This window comes from Myotis daubentonii, chromosome 3, assembly GCF_963259705.1.
Source record: "Myotis daubentonii chromosome 3, mMyoDau2.1, whole genome shotgun sequence".
Taxonomy (NCBI): domain Eukaryota; kingdom Metazoa; phylum Chordata; class Mammalia; order Chiroptera; family Vespertilionidae; genus Myotis; species Myotis daubentonii.
Genome location: NC_081842.1, coordinates 179,359,232 through 179,371,386, shown reverse-complemented (window position 1 = coordinate 179,371,386; position 12,155 = coordinate 179,359,232). Strand labels below are relative to the sequence as shown.

The 12,155-nt window shown below is 42.2% G+C and overlaps 1 long non-coding RNA gene across 1 annotated transcript in view; it reads right to left on the bottom strand.

Annotated features, from left to right (window-relative positions):
• LOC132229487 (uncharacterized) overlaps positions 1–12,155 on the bottom strand; it is a 654,398-nt gene that overhangs the window by 353,449 nt on the left and 288,794 nt on the right. The window contains exon 2 of the long non-coding RNA XR_009451693.1: positions 723–885. This is a non-coding gene — a long non-coding RNA (uncharacterized LOC132229487). The remainder of the gene's footprint in view (positions 1–722; positions 886–12,155) is intronic.

Sequence of the window (12,155 nt, the reverse complement as noted above, 5' to 3'; positions counted from 1 at the left end):
AATGGCTGATGTACAAGGATCACAGGATGCCACCCAGCTTTCAACTGAGGGCGAATAATTGTTCCATAATTTCTTAATTCTCCCACAAGACACTTTAAATTAAAGAATGTCAATTTGCCAAGCCAGACTGCATTGTATTCTTAAATTGGGCCTGAAATAGCCACGGGATGAAGGGTAATAAGGCAGAGAGCAGAGCCCAGAGTGCCTGGTGCTGTGCAAAATTGTTTAATACGGTCAGACCCTTTAATCTTCATATCTACTGATGCAGAAAGCAACATATTTCTGTCACTTATGATAAGAAACATTACTCTTTAAATTCCTTGGTGAGGCCTGCCGATCTTAGGCAGCCAAGATAGCAGGAATCTCCATTTCTGTGTCTGTGAACATCCCCCCCCCTTAAATTGGTTTTATTCTAATCCATTTAGTCTCCAATTTAAGTCAGAGACAAGTAACCCTGATTGCAAACACACAGGAGAACAAAGGCTTGTACCTTTCAGTTCTCAGATTCCACTGGCCACCACCTCCTTGGATAAGTCAGTGATTAAACAAAGAATGAACCTGAGAGACTGGGCTACTATAGGACAGGCAATTAGTTCCAGAAAGTAAGAGAATTGGAGCAGCTTTTGCGAGATACAAAATCATGCTCAAAAGTTGAGGGTGCAGAGGGGGGAGATGGGGATGATTTGAATTATTTGCATAAAAGAACCAAGCATTTTACTCACGTATGTCCTAGAAAACGGTTTGGTCAATGTGTCCAGGCTGGGTGGGGGTGATGCGGGGGAAAGGCGGGTCCTGAGGTCTGGACTGAAGAAAGTGGCTGATGTTTTCCCAAGATTGCCAGGGACACGAGTCAGGAATCGTCATCAAGAGAAGCCAAGGACATAGCTACATTGAAAGAAGTATATGTCAGTTTCAAAAGCAAGCCACTGAAGGAGAAAGGAGGATGAAGTACACAGTTGTCAGAATGGAGCATCATTCTGAGGCACATGTGATGCATGAGGTGGGCCTGGGGCACAGAGATCATAGGAATCATGCCAGGCTAAACAAAAGGGAATGTGTGCCTCTGTACTTAGCCTTATACTAGACAACGTGGAGGGTACAAACTAAGCATAAAACATTCGTCAATTTTTAGTTTAAGAATTTGGACTGGGTTATACATACATAGTCTAAAATTCAACAGGTACAAATTATACATTTTTTCCTTGAGTGAATCTATCTGTAGGATAAATACCTAGAAGGAGAATTATTGGGTAAAAGAAACATCTTTTAAATTTTGATAGGTACTGTCAAATTACCATTTATAAAGGTTGTAAAATTTAACACTATCTACAGCAATATATGAAAGGATAACTTTCCCATGCCCTCACCAACAGAGCCAATCACAGTTTTTTATTTAAAGAGACATGAGATATAAGGCATACAAACGGCAATCATAGTGCTAATATTTAATGAATGATCACAGCAGTTTAGGTACAGTTTTTAGTCTCTCTCTATATATTAATTCATTTATTCCTAGCAGCAACTCACTGATATATTATTATCATCATTAAACAGATAAGGAAATAGCAACAGAGAACTTAAGAATCTTGTTCATGGCCAAAGCTATGAATGACAGAGCTGGGATTCCAACACTGGCACTGAGCAGTTCTTTGTAGCCCAAACTCTTAACCTATAGCTCTTTTTCCAGAAGGTTGGATGTCATCTATGGTATGTGTTATAACAGGTACACAAATAGGAGAGTTGAGGTGGGGCGTGTATGCAGGAAATCAGAGAGACCAGTTCTTTCCACTTAATGAAAGTAGACACAGGCTATTAACTGGGGAAATGTTGGGCTATAGTGATTGATAAGGAGCACTCTAAGAACACGTTGACACATTTTTCTTATTTTTTCTTATCTCTTTCACTGTGAAAATCATTCTATACCCGTTCATGATGAATTAGAGTGGTTAAAACTTTGAAACTGAGTGTGTGCTACAGTCAAGTGAATGTGGCACATTAAGTACCATACATGGGGTTCAAATCCAAGTTCTACCACTCTTTAGCTGGATGACCTTAAGTAAGTTATGTACCTTTCCTGAAACTCGCTCTTTTTCAAATGAAAAAAATAAATGCGCCTATAAGCCCAGAAAGATTTTTATGACAACTATGTAATAAATATCATTAGTTGCAAACAATTTCTACCTACTATTTGACCTTATTCCTCCTTGCTTCTCTTTACAGACCTTCTGCTTTCATCAACTTAGTGTATTTCCTTTTCTTAAACATGATGGAATTTTGCAGTCCTTGCTGAAATACTCGCTCCCAAGTCCTATCTTTAAGAATTCTACTATTGCACTGGTGTGTGTGGCTCATTTGGTTGGAGCACCATTCTGTACAGCAAAAGGTGGCGAGTTTAATCCCGCCTTAGGGCACATGTGAGAGACAACTAATCAATGTTTCTCTCTCACATCGATGTTTCTCTCTCTCTCTCTCTCTCTCTCTCTCTCTCTCTCTCTCTCTCTCTCTCTCATCAATTTAAAAAAGAAAATAAAAAAGAATTCCACTATTATGCCAGCTAGGCCTGCATCAGATGCCACCAATTACAAAGAGCGCGTATTCACCAATGCCCTTTGCAAACCTACCCCTAAGTGGTTTGAATTCCTAAGTACCATAAAACTCTACTACTTTTAAGATATTAATAATCATAATACAAGTAGTTAACAAGGGCTTTAGTGCATACCAGGTACTGTTTATAACACTTTATATATTTCTACTTCAGTTAATCCTCTCCACTTGTGATAGGCATTGTTATTATCCCCTTAGACATAGTCATGAATGTTGGTCATATTTGTAGGTCTTTTCTGCACAGCTGGACTGAAGGCTCAAAAGGGCAAAGAGAATCTGTGCAAAATATTTAAAGATGTATGTTTAGAATCCAAAGGACCTGGGTTCCAGTCTTGGTCCTACTGCTGTGTCATATTCAGCAAGTTACTGAACATCTCCAGGCATCAGTTTTAATTTGGAGAAGGGGATGTTAATAATACCTACTTTGAATAGCCATTATAAGGTTTAACTGAGTTTGTAGATACAAGAATTTGAAACAAAGTGTGGCAAATGGTGAGCATTTAAATGTCAGCTTATGTTATTATTTAAATAGCTATATAGGTTTCTGACAAAATGCTTGCTTCATAATTTTGCATCCCTATTCTCTCCGCCTGTGCCACTTTTTCCCACCTTCACCCATAACTTCACTGCCAACTTGAAGAACATAAGCTCTAAGTCTCTGGGATCTACCTCCAGCATCTTCTGCCCCCTTGCTAGGGAGCACTCCTTCTTTTGCCTCCTCTATTACTTTATGCCCAATTCTCTTGTACCATTTACCTCACTGTGCTGCAATTCCTTGTTATAACTCCTGCTCAGAATTATGAGCTCCCTGAGGATGGATGATGTCTTGTTTATGTTTAATCCCTAATACTTTAGCACACTGCTAGCTACCAGAAGCTGGATGCTCATTATGTGCCTGTTAAGTGAATAAATAGATGTTTTAAAATAAATACCCACCCCTGTCCTGTGTGGCTAAGTTGGTTGGGCTTCATCCCATGCACCAGTACGTTGCCAGTTCAATTCCTGTAAGGGCACATGCCCAGGTTGTGGGCTCCATCCCCAGTAAGGGGCTTGCAGGAGACGGCCAATCGATGTTTTGTTCTCACATTGATGTTGCTCTCTCCCTCACCCTTTCTCTCTCTCTAAAAATCAATCAACTATTCTTTTAAAAATAAATCCTATATAATAAAGGGCTAATATGCAAATTGACCAAACGACAGAACAACCTGTTACTACGATGCGATGCCCACTGACCACCAGTGGGGAGAGACACTCAATGCAGGAGCTGCCCCCTGGTGCACAGTGTACTCTCACAAGGGAAGTGCTGCTCAGCCAGAAGCCCTGGCCTCCACAGCAGCGCTAAGGATGTCCTACTGCGGGGAGCAGACCTACGCTGTCAATCGGACATCCCCCAAGGGCTCCCAAACTGCGAGAGGGTGCAGGCCAGGCTGAGAGAACCCCCCAAATGCACAAATTTCATGCACTGGGCCTCTAGTTAATTAATAAATACTAAAATGATTAGATAGGAAAAAGTACCAATTCTCACTACTATATAATTCACTGAAAAGTCATTCAGTCTCCCAAAGCTTAGAAAAGAAACTCTACTAAAACTAAATGTTTTATAAAAATAGAGGAGAGGGTACTGTCAGGGACCCAAGGCATTGCTATCAGCCACACATACACAGGCCACACTGCCAAACTATTGATGTTTTAGTGATCAACATTGCAGAAGTATAGAATCACCAGCAGTTCATCATCTGAAGACACTAACAAGCACACTGGCTGCTCAGATAGAAGCAGAGCGTGTGGAAGGAAAATAATAATTAACTCCTAAGGAGAGGGGCAAGTAAACATTCTACTAAAAGGGGGAAAAACTCCCAAACAAATATAATCTCTTTCCATTATGCTATGAGCATTAAAATTAATGGTATTGGTTTTTCTGTGGTTTGGATAGTCATTGTATTTAACAAGCTGAACTTAACTTCATAGGGAAAAGGGAAATAAATTAAATGTGCGGTGTCTCCGGAAACTTCATTTTCTGAGTGAATAGCCAAGTTGATGCACATCACCAGAGTGTCTGACAATCAGGTTTCCATACTGGTGTGTTCTAAATGGGAAAGGAAGCCAACTCTTCATTTAAATTATATTGCAAATCACTTCTTGCCCGCTGAATGGCATTCAGCTGCAGTAGGTGGCTTTCACTGCCTGGCCCCCAAATAGGACATTGGCTGATTAATGCTAATTTGAAATGTTTTCTTGGGGGGAGGGTATGGGCACACTATCTTGGTGCATGTGAGGCGGAGGAAATTTTATGGTGGGTGACTGACTCAAAGGCCAACAGCATATTTGCCATCAGATAAAAATGCACATTCACAAACATACCAAGACAAGTCAATTATTCCCTGATTCACCGTTCCCTGAGTCCCTTTGTGTAAAGAAAACTATTCATGCTCCCCATCAGACGGGTACACAGAATCATAGCAAATAGGCCCCGGATTCCGCTAGTCTATATTATATTTCCCAGGGCACCTTCCTCTGTGGAAGTCATTAGTTTTGGTCTTTTTGTTCCCAATTTATCTAAACAGACATTTTGCTAAGTGAGCTCAGCTTTAGTTCCAGACACAGAACAGTTAGGAGACATAATTTTGATCAACTGGAAAAAAAAGAAACAAAACATGCTTTGTAATTTTTTGATGTTGGTGACTGGGAATTTGTATTTCTCTACCTTGATAACTGATAGGTTTATAAACACTAAAATCAGTGCTCACAAGCTTATGACTCTCCCCCCCACACACACACACACTTAATAGTTCAAAGAAACAAACAAACCCATCTTTGTGTTTTAATTACTCCCAATATAATGCACTTGAGTCAGATCGTTCAAAAATAAAGAAATTAATCAGAACCGACATCTGAAAGAATTAACATGAGCCATCATATTTCACTTATTAAGTCAGCAACACTCTTTGAAAAGAAAATAATAATCAGTGCGATTCATCTAACTCAGGGCGGGGAGGGCGGCCCTGCTCCCGGGTGTCCAGTCACATGGAGCATGCTCCCTGGACATTGCTGTCACTGATGATAAGGAGTATGCAGCATAGAGTTGGGAGTGTTTGAGTCAGACATTCTGGCATGGAATCCTAGTAACTGTTCCCTTCTTGCAAGGTTGTTGTGAGGATTTGAGGTGAACTAACTAATGTGCCTGTCATCAAGTAGACACGTCATAAATGAGAGCTACTATGACAATGTCTTAGAACACCTTTCAGCTTTTATCCTGCCATACTACCATGATAATAAGTGAGTAGTGCTAGGATATTGGTTCTCAGTAGATCTAATGGGCTAATTTATACATACATAAATAGCCAGCATGCCATAAGGTCACATTTTCTGTTGTGTGTTTAACTCAATGTGTTTCAATAGCAGAAAGCTAATTTCCATGTGGGTCTTTGACCTTTACAATTACTGGGTGTACTGCTCTCAAGTGACAGGGTCTTTCCTATACCTGACACTGATTTGCGAAATTAGATGTCGGGAGGGCTGAAACATAATTCTTATGAACAAGACAACAGTGTAACAAGCCAGGGACTATCTCAATAAACTTGATGACAGCAAAGTCTTGGTGGCCATCAAGCGACCAGCCTTCTGCCATCACAGGCTTGTGGAGTAGCTCAGGACGGTTAGACAGGGGAGCATGGACAGGCCTGTGAGCAGGTTGCACAGCTATCGTGAGTACACGAAGTGCTCTGCCCTGTAATGAAGCTGTGATTCTCAAACTGCATGTGAGCATCACCAGGGGAACACCACAAGCCACTGAAATTTGGGCTCTACCAGACCGAGTGAGTCACAGCCTCTGGGGGTGGAGACTGTACACTGGAAAGTTTTTACAGGCTCTCCAGGCTATTGCAATGTGTAGCCTGGGTTGGCGGGGGGGGGGGGGGGGGGGGGGGGCCGGAAATCACTGGAGTAAAGAAATGTTCTGATTGGTTGATAGTCTTAAAAATCGGGTAGCCTTTCCTTTCATAAGAAGGCTAAAAAAGTGTGGGAGCAACAACTAGAAAAGCAGACACCCCCCCCCCCAAATAAAGAGAGAAAGCAGGAAGAATGGGGTGGATCTCCTGATGGGGAGAAGAGGATAAGTGGTAATTATAGCAGTGGTGGTGCCGCCCTGAGGATCTTGCCATGGGAGACAGAGCTGGCCTGATGGGGGCGCGGGGGAGGAAAGCTGGACAGCAACCATGGACACACACTCCCTCCCCCAGCCTCTGAGAGGGTGATACCACTGCCATAAAGTAATCTCCGTCAGAGAGGGATGGGAAAGTTGGTAAGTTCTATGAATGCTTATGAAGTGCAGTAGTTTGGAAGCATGTAATTAACATCTACTATATGCCAGGAATTGCCAGGGTGCCTAGGATTCAGAATTACACCAGAAAAGGTCCCAGTGTTAAGGAATTTACCATCTAATGAGAGGGAAAAGCAAGTAAACAACGTGTAATATTGGTTGTGCATTGGAATAGGAAAGCAAAGGAGCTGAGGCAGTGCAGGCAGGACTGTGGGTTGGGCATCGCTGAGAATAGCATAGAGTCAAGGTGAAAATAGCCTGGACTCCAGAGACCAAGGGCCGGAGTGAAAGCCAACCTCCACTCTTTCCCAGCTGTGTGACCCTGGGTGAGGTATTTAACTTCTTTGTGCTTCATTTTCCCATCTACAGAATAAAAGTGATAACACTACTTTGTAGGGTTGTTGTGCTGATTAAACGAGTTAATCAATGTAAAGCACTCTGAACAGTGTGTGGTTCAAGGTGAGTACTTAGTAAGTATCAATTGCTACTATTATCATCTGATTGCAAGCAAAGGCTATCAGCTCTACCTAATTTATTAGGGTGGGGAGGCGAGGGAAGAAGGTGAGGGGAGGTTATTCAGGGGAGGTTTCCACCATAGTTGAAAGCAGATCTTGCTATTCAAAGTGTGGTCCCTGCAGAAGCATTGTCAGAGTCATTTGGGGGCTTGATAGCAATGCAGAATGTCAGGCCCTACCCCAGACCTACTGCATCAAGACCTGCATTTTAACAAGATCCCCAGGTAATTCTTTTAAGCAAACTTTAAAGATTGAGAAACGCTGGTGTAGAATAGTGTTCCTGAGCTGCAGAAATCGGAAGAGCTAACACACAGGCCAAGGCATTGTAGATATGCATTGTGGGGCTGTGGAGTCTGAGGCAGGAAGCGGTGGGAGAGGACAGGAGGTGTGGGCCAGAAAGGCCACTGGAAAAGGGCTGAGCCTCATGAATCCAGGTTTGCTGCAGCAAGGCCAGGGCTAGGGTTGGAGTTTATTTGAGAAAGCTCATCACGTTGGCTGTGTGTGGGCTAGAGCCCCAACGGGAGAGAGTGGAGGAGGATCTTAGAACTCCTCTGAAAGAAAAGATGAGACTGGGAGGCCATGAAGGTAGAGAGGAGGAAGTGAACTTGAGGATGACTCAGGATGGCAGACTAAACATGAGAAATGAGGAATCCAGAGGAGTGGTGTGGGACTCAGGCTTCGAACTTGTGACTAAGTGAAACAAGCTGCTCTCTTCATAACCGCTTTCAGTGGTTTCTTCTGGTTGGTTTCCCAAACACTGCCCAATGCAGGACCTTCTATTCTTACCAAGACTCAGTTTTCCTAAAATAAGGGAGAGAACATTTTGGAGGAAAGAAGGCATGTAGTTACACCAACTACTGACCCCAAAGCCTGGTGTATGTATGAGCCAACCGAGCTCCTGGCTGGCGGCAGGGATGAGGTCTAATTCACCATATATTACCAGAGCCAAGGACAGTGCCTGGCACACAACTCATGGGATAAAGCTGGCTGCATGAGATGGGCATATCTCTGAAGTCCCTGCTTTACCATTTATAGGCCATGTGACTTTGGCCACGTCACTAATGCTTCTAGGCCTGTTTTTCCATGTATAAACCAAGAATGATAGAGTCTGCCGAGCATCATTATCATGTGTATGGGGCACAGAGTGATCCTAGGTTAATGCTCATCCCAGGGTATGTACTCAGTGAGTGGTGACTGCTACTACTAATATTAATACTGCTACTATTATGGTTACTATTACGATTACTATTACGATTACAATCACGATTACTATTACTATTACCATTACTATTATTACATGTTTGTAGACTTAAAAACTAGCATCAAGGCCAAACAAGTTAGGAAAAAGGGACTTTATCATAAAAACACAATTACAGTAAGCTTTTTGATAAATATAGAAAATATATTCTGTGTCATTTAACAGAAACTCTTGGACCAACATGACTTGATAGAGAAATCTGAGAGACAGCATATCAGTTAAAGGGGCAGACTTTGAATCAACCCCCAGCTTCACCACTTATTCACTATGCAATCCTGGGAAAGTTACTTAACATCTCCGGGTCTCAGTTCTCTCATTTGTAAGATGGGAGTGTTCACAGTAACCTGCCTCGTGGAATTGTTGAATATTAAATGAGGTAGCATGCATAACATATTTAGAAGTGCCTAACAGTATGCAACCACTCAATAATTGTTAACTATTGTGATTATTGTTTTGGTTTTTCACTGTGTGTGTGTGTGTGTGTGTGTGTGTGTGTTTAAGGCAAAATCAGGAAACTAGCAGAAGCATGAAACACTGGGCTCCTGGTTCGTCTGCATGTGGTTAACAATGTAACCAACTCCAAAGAGAAGAGAGGCTCGCCCCTCTCATTATTCCTAGCGCTGGGCAATTCCGAGATGCTGTCTGGCAATCCTAATAGCTACAGGCTGGCTATTTAATGACTTACAAAAACAACAAGAAAGAGGAACCATCATTTGATGCCTAAAAGTGACATAAAATGAAAGAGAAGGTCTGAGTGTGTAAAAAACGTATTGTTCCGTTCCTTACAGCAATTAGTGTAATCAGGAGAGCTACAGCACAGTGCTCAGACATATCCGGGACTCCTTCTCCTGTTCTTTCAAAGGATAATATATATTTTCACCTTCAGAAAGGTTAGGTAATTATAAATGTATTCTCCTTACTCATAATATTTTAAGCAAGTAATTGTTGCCCATGGGAAAATGTTTAATTATTTCTGATGAACAGTAGTGGCACAGAAACATGAGAACATGACAGGCAGAGTGTGGAAACCGCAGCCCAATTCTTAATTGTGTGGAAATCTTGTCTTTTCGTGGTGGGGGGGAAAAAAAATCCCATATTGATTTTTCTCTCAATTGATTTCACAAAATGTTCAGTTTAGCAGCGCCGAGTCCCTCCAATTATAGCATTTTGGTTTCCATAGCGAGAGCCTGCCTCATGCCTCTATGACGGAAGGCTCACACCAAGTAGGGTTGGGCTGCCCAGCTAGGCCCCTTCCACAGACATTACAGCCTCATAACTGTGCCTCTCCCCTCCCCTGGGCCCATATCTTTAAAGGGGATAGGGAAGTGTGAGAGAATGCAGCTTGGGGATGACACAGACAGGTGGAGGAGCCCTTTCTCATTCCATGTATGCCCTGGAGGCCCATCAGAGGAGAGGGGCCTTGGGAAGCTTGTAGATGAGAAGCACCCTGTTGTGGATGGGACTCCCAAGACCCAGCTAGGGAGGGGGCTTACCAGAAGCTACACAGCAAAAGCAAGTCTTAAAAGAAAGATCTTTGGATTCCAAATCCAGGTGATTTGGGAAGGGGAGGAGAAGCAAGTTGAACTGGGTAGAGCATGGACTTCAATCCCAGTGAAGTTGACATGACCATCTGAGAACTGGTCCTTCAGAAGAACATGGATTCCCAGGCCACTTGCAGAAAGGGCTGAAGGGGTAACAGGCAGGGGGCTGCAGACAAGCCCCCTAGGCTCCCTTCCCTGTAGGTGGCACATATTGTCTCCACTCGGGGTGTCTTAGCGGGGAAGAGCAATCAATTTAGGACTCACACTAACTTGACTTCAAACCTGCCTTTTCCTAACAATGCTGTGGCATAGGCAGCACTATCACCTTTTACATATTTAGGAAACTGAGGCTCAGAAAAGTTACGGGGCTTTTTCCCCAAGACAGAATGTGACTAGGACTTTAACCCATCTCGTTTTCATGCCTACCACAACCAACTGCTGGAATAATTCCATTAAAAAAAAGGTTCCCCATCCTGTGTGGCTCAGTTGGTTGAGGCTTGTCCCATGCACCAGGAGGTGCACATGCCCAGGTTGCAGGATCAGTCCCCAGTAGGAAGCATGCAGACGGCAGCCCGTCAATGTTTCTATCTCTCTCTCTCTCTCTCCCTACATCTCTCTGAAATAAATAAAAACATTCTATATATAACATTTACAAAGTGATAATAGCTTGAAAAATCAGTCATTTTATACCTTAATTTTTAATTCATTCATACATTAAAAATTGGTTATACACTAGTCAACTCTTCTTAAAAGAATTTTTTTATTAAGACAATTATAGATTCACATGAAGTTTTAAGAAATAACAGTGAGGTCCCATGTGTACTATAGTCAACTTTTTGATGAAAATTTTGTATCAAATATGGGAGACTTTGGACCAAGGCGACTTAATAAAAAAGAAAAACAGTGTCAAGCAGCACATAAGGTGGTTAAGTCTGTAGGCCTTTAAGCTCTGCGTTGGGTTCAAATCCCCACACCACCACTTCTCCACATTGTGATTCCAGGGACTTTCTGGCCTCTCTGTTTCCACATCTGTGATAAAAGGATGCTCATAGCCACCTCACTTATAAGACTGTTGTGGGATTAAATGAGTTCATACACATAAGGTGCTTAGAACATATAACCAGCTGACCTTTGATATTCCTGGCATGTGTCTACATTTTTTGTGTATATACTAACTCAGAAAACACACTCAAATCGTTCCCCACCTATTCCATGCCCTTGGGGGTAAGGGACTGGAAATAAAGGTGTTTTTTTTTTGTTTTGTTTTAACTTAAATAACATTTGCATAATGGTTTTATTCATCCATATAATCAATAAATGGGTTCTTTCAGATGTAGAAAATTCAATTTTTTTTTTAATACCAGATTACCCTGCGTGTGGGGAAGATGTTCAAGGACACCAGCAGTTTCTTGCAAATGTGGGGAGTTTATTCCTTTCTTTCTTTTATAAAGTCTCCAATAGAGAGTGCAGGATTAAAAAAAAATTTCCTCATGAAATAGAATCTATTTTCTCATTTCATCTACGTGTGAAGTTTACATGTTCTAAACCAACAGGAATGGGAATTGCTTCTGGATCCTGCAGGCAAAATGAAAAGTGTCTGATCTGACTTCCTTGTCAGATGTGGAAGCCCTTAGAAAATCCTCTCACTGTCATAGTCAGCAAATACTTCTCCAAAGAACACAAGCTGTGTTTATGCCCGTGTTACTGGTAAATAATTAGGGCAGATGAAGGTGTAACAGAGCAAAGGGCAGAGCAACTGAACGTGTCTTAGGTGTCACTGGGCTGGACTCCCCAACCCCAAACCACTCACATACACAGACCACCACCGCCACCTCCACTTGAGGGGGGAACCGGAAACCATAAAATGACGATGATGTGCTGATCTGCAAAGGCCACCCGAGGAGTGAATGACAGGTAAA